Below are 24,096 nucleotides of genomic sequence, written 5' to 3'. Positions count from 1 at the left end.
ATAGGTTTCATAAAACTGCTTACATTGATAATAATAATAATAATAATAATACAAAAATTAATTGTCTTTGTTGTTACTACAACAATATCAATAATATTAGCTTTCAGTTGATTGAAAAGTTGTTCTGTTTTTTCTCTTTTTTTCTTTGTTATTGTAGGTCTGGCATACATTAATCGCTTGCGGGTGTATTTACTAAAAAGGTACATTTTTTCAATAATCACTACTAAACCACCACTTAATTGGAACGACTATTACATTAAAAACAAAACTTGAATATTTACAAAATATAATTATTATTATCAATTAAATACCTTAATCCGCAAACGTCACAAAAATGACCACTCTTATGAGTAAATCACACAGGTAAAAGTTTTACTTTTTAGACATGGAGTAAAAACACTGTTTTTACGCCTAGGCGTTTTCATTTTAACTTGACACTTACTTTGACATTTACCACTGTTGTCTCTTGTCTCTTTCGCTTTTTCTGGAGAGGTACAAGGTAGATTACAACATTCGACATTTTGCACTATAAACTACACCAATTATTCACCAGTTAAATCAATCAGCACTTTCGAAATCTCAACACAAATTCCGAAACTGACGCGTGACGTTTGTTATGATTTTATTGCAAAGTGTCCTGATTATTGAGGTGATTTACTTGATTAATTGGTATGTTGCTCTTTTCTCTTCATCTGAATCGTTTGCAGATAAAATAGCATATGTTATTCGGAATAAAAGTGAGTTTATGTGTGCTCAGCTGAACGTTCAGCTTCGCCACATAAACAATCACTTTTACTCCTAATAACATAATCTACTATTAGCATTATAACAAAACACTAAAATAATAAATAGGTAATATAAGCAATTTGAACTTTTAAAATTATTTTTACCAAACTAGTGAAAAGTATAAAACAGTTATTTATTATACAAGACGATAAAGAAATTGTTTATCTACCAGTGAAAAGGTTAAGTTTATGAGTGACGAAGTCATGAGTGGACTTTTTTCACGAGTAGATAAACAATCTTTATCGTCATGTATAATATTTGGTTTTATTTTGTACCTACTCACCTACCAGAATTTCTTGAATGTAAATAGTAGATAAAAATTACTTTACTTCAAAAGACGATAAAAGACTACTTTATCTATACTGAAATTAGTTGATAAATTATTAACAGTAGATAAAAATTACTTTATTTCACTAGACTATAAAAGACTACTTTATCTACTGAAATTAGTTGATAAAAGCACTCTTTAACATTGAGTACAAAATAAAATTCATAATTGTATTTTTTAATGTAATTTAAGTTAATAGTTATTCTTTTTTTAATATTAACATATTTAACAAATAAAACAGAAAATGTTGGTTTGAAAATATAAAAGAAGAATAATAATATAAAAAAATAGTGTCAAAAACATTCGCAAGTATTTTTAAATATATAATAAGATATTTGCTGCTAAAAGGATTATTAAATACTTTATTTTTTGTACTTATACAAAATTATTATAGCTAGAATTTTCTTAACATCTTTTCCATGCTCCATGTGCTTTACAAAATAATGTTTCAAAAAGCCTTCCACAAATTTTGAGAAAAGTACCTACTTTCATGATAATAATCTAAAAGTAAAAATAGATGCATTTTTGATGTTTTTGTCCATGTTTTACAATTTTCTATAATATTTTACATACCAGTGAATAAAAAGTATAGAACCAAACGTTTTTTGCTTAAACTATTATTTTTTTGGAAAAATTAATTGGTTAATGATAAAGTACCTACTATAAAAATGTGATGTTTTATCAAGAATAAAATTTTTTGAAATTTTCTTGTTTTTAAGTTCTACAATTTTTTTAATTTTTTTTAAATGGCCACTATAAAACCATTTTTCTCATGAAGGTTATTCTCTAAGGATTACAACTATCTTCTTTATATTTAATTTTTTCAAAATTTTTTTTACATAAGTACGACCACATTTTTTATATTACTTTAATTTATATTAATTATTATTTTCTGAAGGCAAATGATTAAAAAAACCGCTTGGTTCCATATTTTATATTTACCCTGTATGCTAATTTGTGTTTAAAAATTGAAATTAAGTCTTTATGAGGTAATATCGCAGATTTTAATAATTGTAACAAAGCAAATCAAAACAATATAATCAAACTACGTATTATATTTGTTATTTTTTTTTATTGGAAAAAGATTACATTGCAAAAAAAGTTTTATTAAAAATAATACAAGAGTCCATTGGAACAAAATCTTCATAACCACAATATTTTTGAGGATAAAGGCATTAAAAGTATCGTAATGAAGTAAGAATGATTACTGCTTAAGTTCTCTGAAAGCCTTAAAACCGTTCTTAATTTTCGTGAGTGCAGCTTAATTGTGGAGCTTTTGGCCCTGGCAGTGGTACAAATGAAATTGTGGGTGGCAAAGCGTCCATGACCGGTTCGTATCCCGTGAACAGGTGGAAAGCCATCAAGAAATCAGTGAAACATCTAGATCTCATAAAGAGCCCGGTGTTGAAGTAATAGCGCATTTACTCGTCGTAAAATCTAGCAGAAGTGTGTAATACAGCAGACGTCACATAAAGTTAACCGTACGACCAAAACACAGCGCGAGAGAGAGCTCCCTTTCCCTATTCGCCCAAATCTCTTTAGTTGAAGTAAGACGGAAGACGTCATAAGCGTCAAAGCGCGGTGTCATAAAGTTGAAGCCAAAAAGCTGTGGAAGATACCGGCGCCGGAATGATCTACGACATACGCTTAGGATAGGTGGTGTCCTGGTGCGATAAGGAACTCCTAATTACTCGTCCGAGGGAGGTCTATTCTTGCGTCGAAAGAGTTCTGATAATGCCGCAATTGTCCCGCAAGAAGGGAATTGGCTCGTAATAGAGTGTTTACCAGCGCGCAGTGGGTCGTAATTTCAACTCATTTGTGTAGAAACGGTCGCGTTATTATAACGGTTATGGTTATTGGCCACCTGTTTAGTGACTTCTGATGAACGGACGCCGGGTATTGAATACGGACCCTCCGACGGAACTAAAGTAAAACTGCGAGAAAAATTTCAAAAAACAACCACTGATTTATCGGTGGGTGTTTAAGACTGGAGCTACGAATCGGAAATAGCAGGCTATTTGTGGGATTTGTTTTCGTCTGTTTGCTACCAACAAATCACAGAACATCGAGTTTTAATTGAAACACAAGAACTGCATACCCGAAATTAAAAAAAAACACAACACTATAATTTTATATTATTGTTGCAGTCCCGACGGTCTCTAATTAATTATAAGGCATTTTACATCATAATTATTCTATTAAAATATTACATGTTCTACAACTGAATTAATGTATCCGACAAAAATGTAAATTGAGATTTATTGACTACTTACTGTAAAATAACGATTACTGAAATTTCTGAGGCGTTATACGCACTCAACTACAGAAAACACTAACTTTCAATTAAACCTAATTAATAGCAAGTACTGTAATTACCCCGATTGCAATCTGACTTTGACTATGACTAAATCTAAATAAAAACCACTTGTCAACACAACCAAAAATAAACCTTTCGTCTCTTCAGATATATCTCTCTATTTCAAAAAGAGAAACAGTACTTTAAAGTCTCTCTGGCTTTGTGAGTTTTCTTTTAAAAAATTATTACACTCCAACCATCAGATTATAAGATTTATGACTTTAGGTAAGTGGTCTGTAATTTAACATTGACCCCGACTTAATCCTAGCCTTATGATTAATAAAAAAAGAGGAGAAGACCCGAAATAACTGTTAGCTTAGGATTCAAGATTTTCAATTTTGTTTTATACTTTTTTCGTTCGAGTTAATAAAATCGTATCAAAATTTGTTTTCTTCTTCTTTTTGGCATTTTAAAAAAATTCTGATGCGACTGCCTTGGCGTGAAGATTAATATATTCGGTCAGTCTATAATTTCGCATTTACCTTAAAATTAATAAAAAGAAATATGTGACTTTAAGCTGAAATTCTGTATTTTATTGCCCCACTAATAACTAAATTTCCATTGTATCGAGACGCTAATCATTCTTAATTTCTCAAACACGACGAGCAAAAATAAACTACAGGTTCGTTCAATAATTCCAATGCATTTATAACGAGCAAATGAAGCCATTCATGCAGATAGTCTCGGCAAATTTATAGCCTGTATAATAATTATACCCTCGGCCGCTTATACTTAAAAATCCCAACCCTTACATACACGTTCACGTGCGCGCAAATCAACCTGAAGAATGGGTAAGTAATAAGGACTGACCTTTGAGATCCGGCCTAGGACGACCCGGAATCGTTCCGGAACTCGCTGTCCATCGGGCACTCGTAGCAGAACTCGCGTGTATTTAGTGTGTCTTAGTGTGTACATATGATATCATTGATACCGCGGACAGACTCGTCCGATTGCTTTACGTGAGTTAAGTGTTAGAGAATACTTTACGGCACGCCGTGCGCTCCGCCCGAGGAGGTGAGGCAAGGGGGCGACAACACTTTATGGGCGGACCGATTTCGGACCTCCTCGTTCCACATCAGGCATGTTGCGTAAGCGTGACGGAGAGAGAAGCATAGGGGACGCAAGATAATGGTTGACGCTCCCCGCTAACCATGCTTTATGTACGTCTCTCTCATTCTCAACCGATTTATGAGTTCACTTCTCGCTCGGACGCGTGTCGCTGTGCCGTGACGTAATTAGGCCATGTGACCGGGAAGGACACCAATAGTACTTTTCGGCGCCAACTCGATTCGATCCACCACAAATTTCAAACAACGATTAACAGCCTAAGCCACCCAAAATGAGTGTTTAAAACCGTTTAAAAATATAATTACTCTTAAAATAGTGAATAATTGTCTAGCGTCGACTTTGTTGATTCTCCTGTCACATAAATTCGACAGTTTATGGTCGCGAGGGTTAAAAGTCGACGTCCATTTTTTGATAAGTATCGCCTCTCAATCATTTAATTACGAAATTATTAACTCGACTTTTATTTCCCTGGATCAGATAAAAAAAATAATATGAGAACTTAATAATAGTTGGGTGTTAGATTAAAATCGAAATTTATATAGACGTTAATAATTAGTTGAGTGCTCCCCCGCGCTTTTTAATAATATACTAGTATAGCACAAATAATTAATTGAGAAATTTGCATTTTGTTTGCTTTGTTTTTTAGTTTTGATGTTATTTTTTTTAAATATGGTTATGAAAAAGCGGAAATATAGAGAAATAAATAAGTGAGAGTGACATGCGGATATTTTGTTTGTTCTGAAAACGAGTGATAAATTTGTTTATTAAAGTTTGAGGCGCCTGAAATTTTTTTAGTACACAGTTGACTAGTAGTTAATTTATTCAAGATTCTTGTTTTATCAATGGATTTTGTCAAGGATAATCGGAAGACTTGAAGTAAGTTATTACAACATGAATAAAATGAAAAATATTTAATTTATTTGAATACTTTTTACATTTACGTGATGGAATTTTTTAAACAATGTTAGACCTATAACTAGGTAATTTTAATACAAATCAAAAAAATGGGGCATGTACTTTATCAAATAGACAGCATAATACATATTTAAATATTTTATCTTTACCTAGCTAAGTTATTTTTTGTTATATCAGGTGTGTCAAAAAAGTCGGAGAGGCATGACATGAGAGATATGTGATCACACACAGAAAACGATTTTATATAAACGAGTACTCTGAGAACCTACTTTTCAGAGCAAACTCCTAAAATAATAAAGAAAAACGACAACACAATTCTAAGCAAATTTGGAAATATATGGATATGTATTAGGACACAAACATATTTTTTTAATTTTCAAGAAATTGTGAGATTTTGACAAATTCTCAAAGTACTATTTGTTTTTCTGATAACATAGAAAGGTATTTGATATGTTGCCATTAAAAAATAAGTAATTTTATTAGTTTTCTCATAGTTGACCGGCAAAATTTTGTAAATATTTACTTAGGGCAATTTTATAAATTGTAGAATGAAGTTATTTTTACTGTTTTTTTAGGGATTTGTTATTTATTATCGGGTCTTCTAATGGTCTTCTAATGCTTATTTTTATTTATTTTTCTAATGTAATTCTTTAACCTTTAAGCTTGTTCGATTTTTGGACTCACCCGATATAAGAATTACATTTCAAAATTTTGCTAGTATCAGCTAATATCTGCTAAAGTGTTTGTTAGAATTTTCTGTTTAGGTATTACCTAACTTTAAAATATGTACAGGATATTCACTCAATGTCAACAAAAGTATCTTTAAAGTTCTTATAAACTTTTTAAATACCGAAAATATATTTTGTAAAAATAACCTTGATTCTAAAAACCTAATATCTTAAATACATATTTGTAACCAATAGTGTACATAAATGATAATAAATTCAAACAAAAACATAGGTAATATAACAAAAATAAAAGCAACATTTTTTAATTATTGCCAAACTGTGTATCCATATTTTACATTCGTCCTGTTACATTATTAATGACTTTCTTTTCGTATTTGACACGAATCTGAGATAAGCAAAACTTTATTACTGTTAAACCAGTTACAGAAAAACAAACGATCGTTAAAAATATTTTTTTTGGCTATTTTAATGAAGTTATTACAATACCTCTAGATAATCTAAGAATATTTTAGAAGTTATTCTACGTGTTTAGCATATTATCTCAAATGTCTAACTGGTAGACTATTGAGTAATTAGTTATTTAATTATAACTGGGAGCTACTTAACAGGTTTTACATGCAAACACATTTTCTGATTGATATATCAATTAATTAATTAATACCTACTACAGGAGCTTTTCAAAACTGTGTGTAAAAAGATGTAATTATTCCTAATTACAGCGAAGGCAAGTATGAAATGAAATGTTCGAATGCACTTATGATTAGCATAATTCAAATTACACCCGACTCTCCCACATTATTTAACATCAGTTATTATTTCATTGACAATGTCGTCAAGTAAAAAATATGGCGTCGTCAATAAATAATCATAAAAACCTTACATCAAAGAAAAATATATGAAAGAAAAATCGCAATAAATCCAAGCGAAACTCCACCGATGCATGAATGAAAACCACAATCATTAATTCCGACAAAAAGTAGTGCAGTATTTTTTCAACCTCGTCCTGATATCTCAATACTGGTAGATATATGTGTTGCATGTTCGCACTTGCAACTTTATGATACAGTGGCGGCGTTCGAAATTCGAAAAAGCGATTGTTTGGTAATTGGGGAGGAAGCATCGACGCCACTGATCTCACTCGAAGCTATAACTTTTCAAGTAGTTAGCATTGGGTGGGAACCATTAGGTATTTAAATAGTGTGCTGAATGCCAACAGGATTGTAACTTATTCGGCAATAATACGACTACCTGCCTACTGACTTACATTCGGACGGTTAGAGGAAAACTAATCGCTTGCTAATTTCGCGGCTTGTGACTAGAAATTGATTAAAACGAATTCGGAAAAGCTGCCGTTACATCAGGTCGTAAAGCTCTTCATTATCATTTCACTTCGGGTCAATATCGGCTCATTTTAAGAATCCGCCATGAAATAAAAGTGTTCACGCTGAAATTATGTTTATAGTAACAGTTATGTTAAGGGCACACTTGTTGTTCACCAGAGAGCTCCGTGCCTGTGGGAAGTACCTCTATCCTTGTTTCGTAAATGCTAAAGCTCGAAAGCTCTGTTGCAGTCGGGACGATCTCGGGAATCGAGTTTAGTACTTCATAAACTAGAGGCGCACGCGAGCTTCCGAGGTTGAAATCTTAGGTTACAGAAGAGGGCTGTTATGGTGCCGTAAAGACGAGTGATTTGATTTTATGTGTTTCGGTTAAATATCGCTTTATCCGGAACGGGGAGGCTCGTCCTTAAAGTGCTGAAAGTAGGACGAGCTTTCAGCATCAATCAACTCGTGACTAATTGCATTCAACAATTTTTTTTTAATTGCCATAAATATAAGGAAATCGTTAGAATGGGCATGAGATGATTTGTTACTTCCTGAAAAGGTGATGATTGTGGAATTAAATTAAAATTATGGTGTGCTGCATATGCTTCGAAGAATTAATTCTTCTGATTAGGAGATGGATTTTTAATTAATTTTTAATTCCAATGATAAAAATGATTTGTGAGACAGCCGAACGAAGAATAAATCTTCACATCGAAAATGAAGCTCCTACGCAACTAGCATTTAGTAGGAATGCATCTTAAAAAATTATGTATTATATCTAGGTGTTTCTTTTTAAGGTTCAAGTTGTAAATTAATTTTAATGAAGACATAAATATAGATGAACTGGATTTTGATATGATACAAGATAAAAAATTGTTTTTTTTTTTATTAAAAGATACCGTAACAATACCAATACATTTTTAAATTGAAATGTAACAAAAATAATACAATTGCTTTACAATTTTGGCTACCACGAAACTACATGTTTTAAAATTAAGGTAAAATAATACACAAGCACTTAATTTCTCTGCAAGAGAAAAATCTGTGTTATAATTACACCTGACCTGATCATATTGCAAAAGAACCAAACAACTTTAATTTTCCATACAGAAAAGATATTATGAAAAATGACAAAATGGTGCTAGAAATGGCAACGTATATCAACCCTATGTATAGAAAAATAACGGAATTAAGAGTATCTACCCCTGACTTGACTAATTTGCGAATACGACACATTTTTGGATAATGCAACAAGTACACTTAAGTGCAAAAAAACGCAAATTGTCAAAAACAGAATTGTCAAAATTTTCAGAGATTTCATAGTGTGAACAAGGTTGTTTCCAAAAGGTTAGAAAATTATCAAAAAAAAAATGTCTTATTTGGTGGTCTTGCCAGTGCAGTGTCCATAGTCAGTGTTAAAAACGAAATGGAAAAACATGGAAAAACTTCATAGAAGTTTGAAAGTTGCTTGACAATTATGTAATTGTGAATTGCGACAAAGACAACGTCAAAAAACTGGCATTTATTAACAGGCCAAATTACATTATAAAAAAAATCAATTTGCACATTCTTTTGCACTCAAGTGTAAGTAAAATATTTCTAACTACAATCTTTAATGTGATTTCTATAAATTTATTATTAATTATTTTTCTATTAATTCATGTAATAGTTTTGTAGTTATTCTTAGTCCTACGTAAGCATTTTTTTCAAGTTAGCATCAATGTTTAGTTTTGACATGTAGTTGAAAACAAAAATCTCGTCTGGGTTTGGTTGACTAACTTCTTTCAAGGCTGTATGACTTGTTCTGTTCTTGATGAAATATCAAATTCTATACACGAAAATCGAGAAAATTTAAAGATCCCCGAAGCTCTACGTTCATCTGAATCCAAAACTCTACCAAATGTGACGCCTCAATTATCTAATCTCTAATTATTATCTAATTATCTAATTTAATTTACTGCTTCCTTTACTATTCCCAAAAAAGAAAAAACCTTTTCCTAAAACTGAACAATGTTTAGAGAATAGAAAAAATATCCCGAAACGGAAAAGCACCACTTACGCAGACACTCCTAAGAAAAAAAATCTAATGGAACTAAAAATAAGACAAGACTTTTACGACAATAAAGTGATTGGAGAGTTGTTTGTTGTTTTGTTAGAGGTAGGTTTATTTATGTTAATTTTATAATGCAAGTTCATTTTTTTAAGTACCATATCTAAGAGTTCAAGAATAACCTTTTTTTTACCCCATGATTATTATAGGTACCCCTAGGATAACATCAACTAACCCCTTTGAGGGGGTAGGTTGACTAAGAATTAGTGTTCTCTAAAAAGAGGAGAATGAACACTCCATCATTAATTTTGGGTATTGCTTTTTTTAAATAGCCTCATAGTTTTTCTATCAACAGCTCTTCAAAAATATAATTTTGAAAATAATTTTGTATTAATTAAAAATGATAATTTTGTTGTTTTATTGGTAAAATTATAACGTCATATCTGTGCTTCTATTAATGTTTTTTATCGCAGTGTTCCAACCCTTTTGAATTTAAATAACGTGATGTTCAAATGTTGCTAAGAAATTTCAGGGCACAATAGCACATCACTGCTGGAAGCTTTTAAAATTCCTTTAGGTATTGTGATGATTAAGAGCTCAGACTTTGTTGACTTAGCACCTGATTCGATTAGTTGTAAATCTAGATATATTTTGTCCGCTTTTCGATATGAGAGTGCAGGTGATCCATTCGTTGTCTTCCGAGATAAATCATTGTTAAATGCTAAACGACAAAAAGAAGACAAATCGATGTATGGAAGGAAGGAAGCAAGCAGGCTCGAATAAGAAAAAAACCTTCTCATAAATCCTTCTTTCTTTAGCGTGGGGCTCGAAAGTTGCACAAACTTGGGCTAAGTCCGAACATCGTTCACTTTGAATCATGGCTGCCTGAATGTCGTCTCCGTCGTGGCTGCGCATTAATATAAGCCCTAAATCGAACTGTACTGGCTTGTGCACGTGCACCCACTCCACTTTCCACCCGAAAACCACAAAAAAAAATAGAAAAAGTAGCTTCGAATAATCAGCTATAATTTATTATCACAATAATCATCTCAATTAAATCAGATTCACGGGACAGGAAAAATCCACCTCATAAATAACACAACCTGCTCATTAACTGTGCCCGATAAATCACCAGGACAATATTAATATTAAATTGTCATTATAGTTGGATAGGTTGTTTTTTATCGAGTGCAATCGTGGTTCGAGATGTTTATGGACGCCAACAATTATATGCTCTTTAGATGTACTCGACAACAATATTATTAGTGTCCATATTCTGGAACATGGCTCGAGCTTGGCCAACTCGGGTTATTAAGAGACCTGAGATCTGATGCTTTGATCTCTGGTGGAAGTTCAAAATGCTCCTTCGTGCCGGTTATGCAGGTTGAATGACGCCGCTGAACACATTTCTCATCTATTTTACTGTATGAACAAATCAACAGACACGACATCGGAAATGTTTTAACCGGTTACTAAGACCACTGGGCGCACAATACACAAAAAGGATCGCATAAGGATTTTCAGGATTATGAATTACAAAGAGGAAGGCTCAGTCCTGCGCTTGCTTTTAACCAATATATCTTCTCAGATTTTGGTTGAAATTAGATTCAATGAACTTTTAAAACAAATCCGAATCGAGCTAATTCATATTTAGCAATTTCTGATTTCTGTTTATTGCAGAAAACATTTATTTTCAAAAATGCCCCAACTTTAATCACATTCTTCAGATCTCTGAAAATGACCCTACATTTGTGATACATACAAATTATTATTATTATTACTATTCTAATTTAAACAAACTTCCAAGATTTGTAAACTTTTTCAATTAGGAAAAAAGTTAATGTTTATTCATTTTTGACTTTCATATAGAGTGTCTCTAAAACTAAAAGGTTTTGAAAACACTGAAGGATACATTGTCGAGCTTATTTTTAAGAAAAGCTTTTTTACGCAAAAAAGTGCCGGTATAGTAGATCTAGAAATATTTGAAAATAGAGTTAGGTAATCACTTTATGAGTGTCTTCACCTTCTGGTAAATTTTAACCTGCGGTGTTTGGGTTTAGACATATTCATGGTAAGGGTATTTACGTCTAGTTGTGAGAGCAATAAAAGTCCTTGACTCTTTCCCAAATTTTTCTAGATCTACTATATAATATCCTTCTCTCAAACTTATAATACTTTCCATAATAACGCAGATATGATTTTTCTAAATTTTCTTTAAAATACGAACTTTTGAAAATAGAGTTAGGTTATCACTTGATGAGTGTCATCACCTTCTGGTAAATTTTGACCTGCGGTGTTGGGTTTCGACATATTTATGGTAAAGGTATTTACGTCTAGCTGTGAGAGCAATAAAAGTCCTTGACTCTTTCCCAAATTTTTCTAGATCTACTATATAATATCCTTCTCTCAAACTTATAATACTTTCCATAATAACGCAGATATGATTTTTCTAAATTTTCTTTAAAATACGAACTTTTGAAAATAGAGTTAGGTTATCACTTGATGAGTGTCATCACCTTCTGGTAAATTTTGACCTGCGGTGTTGGGTTTCGACATATTTATGGTAAAGGTATTTACGTCTAGCTGTGAGAGCAATAAAAGTTCTTGACTCTTTTCCAAATTTTTCTAGATCTGCTATATAGGAATATCCTTCTTTCAAACGTATAATATCTTCTATAATAACGCAGATATGATTTTTGTAATTAGTCAAAAAAAATGATTAGCAGTTTTTTTCTAAAAATATATTTCCCCAAAATGATGAGCTCAAGAATCTGTTACTAATTTTTATCTAAAATTACAAAATACTTTCCATTAGAATAAAATGTGAAAATTGATATTTTTAGTGAGTCTTTGGTGCTATCGGTGGATTCCTTGATCCCGAGGGTTTGTGGACCCCATCCTTGTGTTTTTCTTTTTTTCTGTGAAAAAATAACTCGTCGAATAAATATGGTAATTTGGTCGGATAGTGGTAGAAGAGTGGAAAGCGGCCATAGTCCGGGGTTTTGAAGCTCGGCAGTCGCGAGCCCGCCATTCGGCAGCGATAAATCATGGGTTACCACATTGTAGCCCGGTAAATCATGCGGGGCTGTCGGGCGCGGGGCGGGAGACCCAGCGTGAAATGAAACCCATTCGTCTCTGTCATGCCGAAGAGTCTCTCTCTTGCTCCTTTACTGGGTCCGTGCTCCTGCGCCGATCCCCACTCGATTTTAATTTAAACCCTAATTTAAAACGTGCAAGAAAATTTTTTTCGCCGAAAAATTCTGCCGATCGCAACTGGCCGCTGATGCGTAGTATTTTTAATAAAACGTTCTGCAGACGCAAGAAAATATGAACGAAAAACGAGATGAATTGCTGCAGGCTGCAGCAAGCTCAAGATGGCACCAGCACCACAAAAAAACCAATATCTCCTCAGTGGACATCGGAGCAAGGAGGGAAGAGAAATACAACTCATATTACATTTCGCAGCTTTGTGGGGATTTATGATATATCGGGGATACGGTGTGTTATTGTGCGTTCTAGATCTGAATGACAAATGATTATTTATTGCGGATGAAATCCCGACACTTTCCAACACTATTCCAAAAGAAAGACTGATGACGTTTCAGGATTTTTCGATCAAAATCTTATTTGCATAAGAAAAATTTTTTTACAAAGGGAAGTGGACGATGATCTTACAAGGGGTGAAACCCTAATGTGATTAATGGTCAAACGCCTCTCTAGTAATAGCTTTTAGCATAAATCTCTATACGTAGATGTGTCAATAGCATTCCTGAGTGTGTGCTATAAATAAGGGTAAGCAAAAAGCCACCACTTCAAACACCGAGCCCTTTTTAAGGATAAGTATCCTTTTCACCACATCGTATGAAGTATAAAGTGCATCAAGGACCAAAGTAAACTCAAATTTCTCTAATCGACAATCAACAACAAAAATAAAAAACCCATTCAGCCATCTCAATATACTGAGTTCTCATAATTCAGCGTCAAAACTTTCGGAAAACAAACTTTTTATAACGCAAAAGTTGCGTGCTTGTTTCTGATAGCAAAAAGTCTTAAATCAAAGTGATTTATTTTTTTGTCAATAACGCACACCTCTACAAAGACACAATATTTTTTACTGTCAGAAAGCTTTAAGTCCTTAAGGTCAAAAACAATAAACAATATTTGGGTAATAACCAAAACACAGGTAAAAGCCAATACTCGTAATAATAAAAAATGGTCTTTATTTAAATATACAGGATATTTCAGAACTTGCATCTCAGAAAAAAATTTCAAGTGAGATAAGATACCAGAAACATGAAAAAAAAAAAACTAATTTTTATAGGTAGAATCTTTTAACATTTTTCCCATGCTCCCGATATCTTACCTTACATTTTTTTCTGGAGAGCGAATTCAGAAGCAGTCTGTATAATTAAAAATTAAATAAAATACTACCTAATTTAACGTGTAGAATAAACAGGAAATAAATAAAAAAGTGAATAAAGCAAATAAACAGAAGAAAGGTAAAATAAAACAAAAGGTAAAATAGAACAAAAACATTCTTTAATACTTTAAGAAATAAAACTAAGACTAATAAATCGTATTGAAATCAATTAAAAATCACCTGTTTTACAGTGTTATATTTAATTTTCAAGTTTAATATTTAACGAACTAAACGATTTCATAATAGGTAGATATTAAATAAAAAATTAACCAATTAATTTTCTGTATTGTCTTCATTTGTAAATGAGATATCCTTTAAATTGAAATTGTCGTGAAACTAGATAAATTATGTATTGTTCCATTAAATCTGCTGTACAATTATGCGGTAACAACTCGGAGTATTAAAATAATTCTTGGAAATGAAATTAGGGCAAGTATTAAGAAATGAATCACAAGCGGGCTAACGAAGTCAGATAGCCTATCTAAGAGAAAAAATTTCGCCTGACAAGATCTCAACATGTCCACTGCAAGAATGAGTGAGTGTGGAGCAAAGAGGTTATCTGGCTAGCACTTGTTCTGGTCCCGCCCAGGGCCTCCTAGATTTACGAGTTCGGCCTATGATCCCATCACCTGGTCGGCCACTCTTGCGACATTTCCCAGATATGATAATTTCAAGTGTTTCTCTTCGGTCGATAAAAGTCATAGCCCTCAAACAGCCCCCAATAAAAAGCTAATTTAAAATGCGTCTCCCGCAGTAGCCTATTTTCCTCGAAGCTAGTCCAATTCTGTTCTACTGGAGATATTGCAGCAGGGCCGGGTATAAATTTCCCGCCAGACTTCATTTCGAGCTGGAGCGGACCCGTTTATCTTACACACAATAACTCACGAGCCGTCCGTTCTTTTTGTTTTTTCTTATTGTCTTCCTAGAGTTTGCTGTAAGAAACACTGGAATGGAAATTGTAATCTCACTTTGAAATGAATTATTGTCAACACGACGAATGAAGATATAAACATTTGGGAGAGAATAAATGCGCACTTCGGACGGCATAAATAACAACCTTATCGAGCTTTGTAATCGGATATAGAAGGTTTGATTATTCCAGAAGAGGAAGGATGTTTCCTGGATGCACTTTGCCAAAGTCGTAAAACTGGACGTGTCGATCAAGGAAATGGCGTGTTTATTCTGGAATTTTTACACGGGATCGACAAGATTTCCGAAATGATGACCCAAAGGCCATTCGGGAGCTTAACCTTTCGCACTACTAGATCATTGTTGTTTATCTCGAGATTTTTCGAACGATTTACGGACCAATCGGATGGATTGCCGGATAATATCACACTTACGAAAGACGAAATATTTACACAGTTTGGCTCACTTATCACTCATCCAAGTCACATCACATTAATTGTTACTACGTGTTTACTTTTTGGTAAATCGTTAATTAAAATGCACTCGCACCTATCTGAAACTAATTCCTCACTAGTTTCCCACACAAACTGAATCAAATTCCCTTAGTTTTCTCTATAACCCCACTCGGACTTAACGGTCTCACGCAAATCAACTATAATAAAATGTGCACTACGTGTATAGCCTTCTAATGTCTCAAACCCACCCACAATTTATTAATAAAAATGTTTGCACAAAGTACTCCCAACTGAAATCATTTAAATGTAGAAATGCAATCTAGAAATTTTTATCCTCATCCAATAAATTCTTTTGAGACCGCGATGCCCGGTTTATATCAAAGACGTTGTCCCTAAGACTGCTTGATATTCAGCAAACGATTTCGCTCGCCATCATTTCTCTCCTGTCTCTCGTAGAGTTTTCCTCCCGTGAAATTTCGACCCTATAAGTCTTACTCAACCATAGATGTTATATTGCAAGTGTTCTATCAGAAAATGCCAAGAAGGCGATCAAAAATAGAAATAAAAGGATCTAAGAAAGATTTGTTACTCGACAAATTTTAGTCTAATTTTTCGCAATATTGGAATATACTTCAATTTTATGCTGAACAAGTCCTGGCAGAGACGTTTAACGTAATGGCTAGTTAAATAACATTGGTACTGGTCGTGATATCTAACACTAAGCATATATCACAAGTGTTTCAATTCAGCTGTCCATAGGAAAGAGAAATGTCCACCTTAATTTTCTCCTGGACAAAACGTGGTCTGATTTAAGAGTGGCAAAGTTCAACTGGCACAAGTCCTAGTTGGAACAATTTGTTCTCGTTCGATTTAAATCGCCCTTATATAATTTTGTGAAAATTGGTGGCGGCGTTTACCGTTGATGAGACCAACTTGTGGTATTTATTACTGTCGTGGAATAGTAAATTCCTGGAAGGCGTTGGCATATTTCGCAAGTTCCGTAATGCGACTAGGAAGCTACATTTGATGGAATGCGCTCAGACGACGACATTCCTCGGTTCCTGCTAGCGTGATGTGCCCCGGGGCTCAAACTAGACAACATTATTATCTTTATAGTGTGCCGGATTCGCAAATGCTTCTTACGTGTTTGTCGCAACGGTTTTTACCATTCCCCGAATTAACAACAGAAAACACTTGGAAAACGTACGACTCATAACTAATAGTAAAATATTCATAAATCTAGGATGAAAACCCAAAACCTGCTAAACAGGAACCAATTTCCAAGATAAAAATTATTGTTAAAAAAATAAAATAAGAAAATACCTGGAAGAAATAGTTACCTACTTTTTAATAAATACGTACAAATACAAAAAAAAATTATTTAAATTAATATCCCAAATTATTTGCTTATAAATAACTTTTTCAGTATACCTACTAAAAAATCTTATACATCACACGACCGGTAAACGCTTTATTATGACCTCGCTGGTTTACTGGTAATTCACTAGCGCGTCCATAAAAACCTACCATTTTTTCGAAAGCGATATTTTTTTGAAATAGAAAAACAAAAGAAACTGTGGTCGTGAATTTATTTGTCACATTTTTGCGAGGTGTTTATTGAGAGTTTCGACCAGAGAAGAGCGACAAACGCGTTTTATGTTAACAATAATTGCAGTTTTAAGTTCAAGTCTGATCGGTATTGTTTACGTTTGGTTATTAAACTTATCCAATTTTGTAATAAATTGCCCATTGTTTTACAAGTACAGATGTCCACGTACGTGGACATTGTGATAGCGTATCGTGAATATCATAAAAACTGTTCCAAATGTGTTTTTCAAGATATTGTTATTAATTGCTGTGCAGTGTCTTTGAGATCACGGATTAGATCAAAATAAACATTTTGGTGAGTTATACGAAATTTACAATGCACAAATTAATCCGGTTCTTATTACGTTTTTGTCTTGCATGGAGTGTGAAAGCCATGAAGTTTCAAATCGTTTAACAATAAACAGCTAGTATTTGTGTGATTATGTCAAAATAATTATTCGAAAACACTGTTCTTGCACACAAACTTAATGACAAAATATATATTTATTGTTAAAATAATAATTATTAATGAAGATTAAACTTAGGTATTTTCGAATAAAATTAAAAACAACTATAAAATTGTTTGTTTTAACCGAAAAACAAATCATCATTTTTCAATTGATTTTGTTTAGTAGCTGTATGGGTGACATGATACGTAGTAACTATTACGTTTTTGAAAAAATGGTACATAAAAAAATTGTTGTCTATGGTGGACTCTACACGTGGTTAAAACTAGTGCATTTATTTCTGTTACACGTGATAGGTATATAGGTGAGCTCAATGCAATAAACAAACCGTTTAAACATAAGTAATGAAAAATTTTAATGTAGTACCTACAGAACACTTTTCAAACAAATATTTTATAAAAATTTTAAATTATACAGGATATAATGTATAAAGTATGGAACCAAGCGTTTTTTTTTAGTAATTTTTCTCCAGAAAATAATAATTAATATAAATTAAAGTAATATAAAAAATGTGATCAGATTTTGAGAACAAAATTTTGTTTTGTTTTTGGGTTATGCAATTTTTTTTGTCAAAATTGCAATTTATGTAACTTTTGTTAATTAAATATGAAGTAAATAATTGTAATCCTCAGATCATAACTTTCATGAGAGAAATGGTTTTATAGTGGGTTGCCGTTTAATAAAAAAAATTGTAGATAAAAGAAAACAAAATTTCGAAAAATTATATTCTTGGTAAAACATCACATTTTTATAGTACTTTATCATTCATCAATTAATTTTTTTTTAATAAATAGTTTAAACAAACAACGTTTGGTTCCATACTTTTTGAATAAAAAGGAAGTATGGTGAATACCTGGTATAATCTAATAAAACGTAAATTATTGTTTCATTTTTGTTGCTAAAAATTACTTCAGTAGTCGTCGTATATACTAAAATTCTTACTTTTTTCATTTTTAATTTAATGTATTTTTTATTTCTATTTTCATTAATTATCATTAATCATTAATTTTATTTAATTCACTAAGTAGGAATTAATGTCTGCATAAATATAACACAGAATTTGTTTTGAAAACAATTAGCTCTTCTTCAGTAATTTTTCTAATCTAATGATTGCCTTAAAGACGTTAGTACTTACCACAATGTCTTATGTTGTCCACAGAAAAGTTTTAAGACTGATTTTTAAACGTTGTATAATGGTCAAAAATACAACTTGAAAAATCTTATAATAACCCAAACTGGCTACTCAGAGTGAGGTTGTTTAAAAACACCTAGTAAACAAAAAAAAACAAGCTAATTTTAGTTATAATAGTAATTTTGAAATATAAAACAATTTTGCTCAGATAAATGTCTTTATATTATTTTGTTTGAGATCCAAAACTTTTGTTTTCATCATCACTGAATAAAGCAATAAAATGGATAAAAATTCGCATTGTTGCGAAAGCCGTAACCATAAAATGTTTATGTTTCTTGACCGCGTTTTGAGCTCCCGCTCATATATCTCTATTAGATTGTTAAATTGTCCATAGTATGTCGTGTAGCAATCAAACATTAAGTATTCAAGCAAGACCACGCGGGGCATTTATCACTCTTGGCCTGATGCACGCTATCCGACTATCCGGCGACTCCACCATTTCTCTTCATCAATGTCTTCCCGTTCTGCGTGATCGTACTATGTCCTTATTGGTTTCTTTCTCTCAACTAGAAATTAGAACTTATATTACCTTTGGTAGCGTCGATTATCGTGACTATAATTATTAAAGCAGGGTGGCGAAGTGGGAACTGCGAGATACCTTAAAACTCATTAGGTGGATTTACGACGTTGTCAGAACTAATATCCCGTATTAATGAAGAACAAATTGACATTTTTCAGGGTGCGTGCTCATTGCGTATGCGGAGTCACGCTCAGGGATGGAGTCAGAGCGAGGGGATGGCGATGGTAGACCTGCACACGTAGCTGCATGCGTGAGCCACATTCTCAAACTCACCGCCTAAGCGGCCATCGAGATCTATGATGAATATGCATACGCTTCTTATTCAAATTTATAGAGCTTCGCCTCTCTAAATGCCCGAAATGACGATGCTTTCCCAGAGATTGATTGGGATGCATGCATACTGGACTGTGACTAGTTACAAATGCATAAGCTAATCAAGATCGTAATTTAAGCCGGGAATTGCATTCTAATATTGATTGTAATCAGCTATTTCGGATATTCGGATATTTTCATACAGAGGTCAACATGTGTTATTAAATTCTCATCAATATGCACTGTTTATTGCCATCTATTATATGCATGTGATTGCAATCCCTTATGAAAATTCATCATTCCGTCATATTTACACGTTTTTGAAGGTTTGATTCCATCAATGGATGTGCTGACGAAGTGACGACAATATGACTAAGTCAAGAAAGCACTTGTGTATGCAACGCATTGCTCTAATCAGAAATTTTGCAACAGCAACTTGTAGAATAATTTCCATTGTCTCCCACAGCCTTTCCGTGTCCATAATTGATAATAATAATTAGAGGTAGTCTCTCTTTCTAACTAATCTTCACATCCGATCTACTGGTTTCTTTCTTCTATTACTTCTTTTTGTTAGAAAATTTTCCATTTTTTCTGTTAAAGTTAAAAATGGAAGCTCAAACCAATGCTACAACACAAAAAACAGCAAACACGTTCAAAAGTTAACATATTTATAGAACAAAACAAAACATTATTTCGGTGTCTATACATAACTAGTTTAGAACTTGTTTATCGTCATTTAAATCAAATGGTTCTTTGTCAAAATGATGCATATTCGATTTATTCTTAATGATGGATACAGAGAGGAGATGATGTGTGGATTAAAAAGGTGTAAGCATCACACATTATAGATCCGTGCTCGAATAAAACACAATAAAACCGGAAATAAATCATGCGCCTTCCAATAAACAACGTTTTACTGCATCCGCTCTTACGGCAGCGCACCTCTGGTCATTATGATATGTGGGGTCCATCTATTCCAGGGCAAGAAACCGCACAACACTCTATCAAATTGCATGCAGGTTGTAATAATCCACAAGGATTAAACTGTGAAATGAACGTATACGAATTTAGTCGGGACTCGGGGGTGGAAGCATCCCCTCCGGTAGGGGTAGATTTGCGGTGTGAGGCAATCAGCCGTCTGACAGCGATGAGGGATGGCGCTACCAGGTGTTGCATGCATGCCGAACAAGAGCGAATTTTTGTCGGTGAAATAATTAATAAAAATTTGAATAGTGGAAATGAAAGAAGGGAAAAATCTTATGTCGTCTAGGAGAAAGACAGAGAAAAAGGATATTTATGTGTCGCTACTTAAATTGGAATAGAGCGTACTTCATTGGTATGCATTGAGGATTTATACAGGCATGAAGCCAAAAACATTCATCAAGGTGGATTTAACTGAAACTCTGATTCATTGCAGCTCTAATATATGTTCGGCTTCAGCATGCACCTCGCTGAAAATTATTATTTACTGAAGCTGATTGCTTTCCTGGCTACTGAACAAATACAACTTTTTCGTCTTTGTTCGTTGGTTTAAATGAAAAAAATGGATTAGAACATGACTTTTATTAAAATAAATTACAGTCACACATAGACGACAGAGAAGGTAAGGAGCGTATATTACATGGAAAAAGAATCTTTGAGCAACAAATAAGCAACAAAATGTCGATAAAAACGAGAAAGAAAAACAAACAATACTCTAGATGAACAGTATACATTTTATCCTTACCCTATGAAAATTTTACAGCTTATGTACAAAGTTTTAGGATTACGAAGATGTAGCTTCAGCCCAAACACACTGGTTTGCAAGGTACAGAGTTCCTCTGTATAATTAGTACATTTACGTATACATTTCTTGTACTTTCGTTTCAAACAATTAAACTAAAGAAAACACGTCTTAAAATATTTTTCTCTTAAGCACTATTTTAGGTACGTACGCACAGGTTGCATAAATTCTTAAAAGAGGTTCACTTTAAAAATTTTCATATTTACATTATGTTACACAAAATAAAATTTTTATAAATTAGTACAAGCGGTGCTCTATAAAAATAGCAAAAAAATCGTCTTGTATTATATACAATTCGCAATTTTCCAATGTGGCTGGGCATAAATAGCATCGTAATATTCGACAACATCGATAAACTGCAGCAGCCATTCGAAAATTTCCTTACAGTTTACACAGTAATTATGCTTATATTTATAATTGTAAAGTAACAAAAAAATAGAGATCCATAATAAATTGCAAATGTTTTTAAGTGGACAAACAGGTTCAAGACCACAAAAACATTTTATGACTGGTTTTGAACAATTTTTGTGTATTTTGTGACCTTTGATGACCACAGCTACCGAAACATTATGTACATGAAACATTTTCTAATAGAAAAAATACTCAGTCACTTAATTATAATTTAGACCTTACATCTACTAGGATTATAATTTACGTATATCGTTAACTTTTCCTCAGAATTATGGCACATAAACCCAATTACGTATATAGTTGATCGCACATCTCTCCAGTTCTCCCAAAACGAAAAAAAACTTCAAAAAATATCGTCACTGTAACATTCAATTACTTTGGATTATAAATACACTAACCACTAAAGTATACACATGTCACAAGTCCAGTTTGGCGTAGGAGCAGTTCTCAATGGTCCGATTTAGTCGATGAGGCCGGTGGTTGGCGACAACTTCCCGGTCGAAGGCCTGAGGCATGCCGTGTGTCAGGACTCTGCAATAATTTCAGTCATTTAGTAACGCCAATTCTAATCTAACACTAAAACTAACAAGCCTCAAGCTTTCGAGAGGGTTGACCCCAAACGTTTTACACCGCATTCTCTTGCACAACACATTGCATGACTTTGAGGCTTCAAACGCTTCTATCCTACGGTTTTTACAGAGGATAACCCATAACTTACGTGTCGACGGATTTCCAAATATTATTTATGGAACCGAACCATGATTTATTAAACCACGAATCAACACGCGCATAAAATATTGAACCGAGACAAGACTCGTGGGGAGAACCAGATACCACAACAATTACCACCGCTAATTGCACAATAAAACAAAAAACTCATTCAAAATACAAAATTTCAAGCCATTTGAGTTGACTTAAAATTAGGTAGTTAATTCAAAATTAAGCAACAATTGAAATTCGTACTAAGATATTGACCTATTTTTAAGAAAATGTGGAATCTCAATTTTTTGTAATATCTTTGAATTAAGGTTACTTGAAATATACCTAAAACATCTAAAATATAAGCCGATTATTTAGTTAATTTCCACTTATTTAGTTATTTAATTTGGTGTTACCTTATGACTACTGAACTTGTCCACTACTTTGTTGTGACATTTTATACGTGGGTATGTATTTAATCTTAAAACTCGGAAGTAATCAATCAATCTAAAAATATCATGTCTAGAAACAAACAATTTTTAAAAACAATAATTCTAATTAATAGCAATTTCTGTTGCAAATGTGCAGTTTTTTAAAATTTTAAAATTCGTCCCTGAAGTCAAAGACAATTGTGAAAAAGGAATTAGAAAGTGATAGGTACAGACTTTTTAGATTTTATTCTATTTTAGTCAATAATCATCTTTATACGCCCCCAAATGAGGGCGTAAATTGGTTTTTATAGCACAGATCTGTCAAAAATCTGACAAGCAACGGTTGGCTTAAACTTGGCATATTCTTTCATATACAAATCCTTTGATTTATGGAGAATCAATTTTCCCTGAGCAGTTTCAAATTCTTGTAAAATTTCTTCTGAATAAACAATTTCTGCTTCAGAAACGTTCATTTTGAAAAATAATTATTTTTTTTAAACAAATGCAGTAACCTTAACAACATCAAAATAGCTAACTTTTTACACAACACTAAAATTTGCATGGACACAAATTTTAGTTGATTTCCTTCTAAATATTTGTTTGAATCTTTAAGAAATTATAAAATAGAATAAAACGTTGTATGTATCACGGGCATAACTGTCGATTATGGCCCTTGGAAATTTAAAAGCACTCCTTCCTCGGGCTTTAAACATTCCCTCATGTCATAATCTCTTAATTATGCCCTTAATACATAAATAACTATTAATTTTTAGCTCAAATCTTTGAAGACAATTCAAAAACATTTTTATATATTTAAATATCCTAGAAATAATCAACATTGTAAGTATCGAGCGATCAGGATAATTTGTAATCGAATTATCTTGACATCCGAAAACGTTTGTCTGTTTTTGAACTAACTGCACATGAAACGCCATATAAAATGACACGTCGACACGGCAAAATTGGCTGGTCGCCGAAGTATAATAACGTATTATAATATAAGTTAAATGAAAATGTAATTTTTTTAATAAAAAAATTTACAAACCATTTTTCAACTATTTTTCAAAATAAAATTATTTTATAAATTAATTAAAATACAAAGTGATCCACAATGACTGAATATGTTGGCAATCCTGACAGTTTACCAAAAAAATTTATTACATTAATAATAATTTGTTTGCTTTGTAAATTGTAAATTTCATCTTATTAATGCATAATTTTCTTTAAGAAATGTTTTTTGTTAAATTGTCTATTTATAAAACTAAAGATTTTTATTTAATATAAAAGTACGAGTATTACAATTATCAAAAAATAAATTTTGTAGCAAAACTAAAATATTTGAAATAATTTTACCGTTTTTTTCTTGGTTTAGTTAAATAAATAATTTTGATTT

The 24,096-nt window shown here is 32.6% G+C and overlaps 2 protein-coding genes across 8 annotated transcripts in view; both read right to left on the bottom strand.

Moving 5' to 3' along the window:
* LOC123006928 (homeotic protein antennapedia-like) overlaps positions 1 to 4,420 on the bottom strand; it is a 122,418-nt gene extending 117,998 nt beyond the window's left edge. For all 6 annotated transcript variants that reach the window (XR_006412841.1, XR_006412840.1, XR_006412843.1 and 3 more), the window contains exon 1: positions 4,281 to 4,420. The gene's annotated coding sequence lies outside the window, so the exon portion shown is untranslated. The remainder of the gene's footprint in view (positions 1 to 4,280) is intronic.
* A 16,507-nt stretch (positions 4,421 to 20,927) lies between these two features.
* The window catches only part of LOC123006930 (homeotic protein ultrabithorax-like), an 88,635-nt gene continuing 85,466 nt past the window's right edge, over positions 20,928 to 24,096 (bottom strand). For both annotated transcript variants that reach the window (XM_044401868.1, XM_044401869.1), the window contains one exon: positions 20,928 to 22,104. The gene's annotated coding sequence lies outside the window, so the exon portion shown is untranslated. The remainder of the gene's footprint in view (positions 22,105 to 24,096) is intronic.

The sequence above is a fragment of the Tribolium madens genome, unplaced genomic scaffold (assembly GCF_015345945.1).
Source record: "Tribolium madens isolate multiple individuals breed KSU strain unplaced genomic scaffold, Tmad_KSU_1.1 Scaffold_3;HRSCAF=73;Tcas5.2_LG2, whole genome shotgun sequence".
NCBI lineage: Eukaryota > Metazoa > Arthropoda > Insecta > Coleoptera > Tenebrionidae > Tribolium > Tribolium madens.
This window is presented reverse-complemented; position numbering and strand designations above follow the sequence as displayed.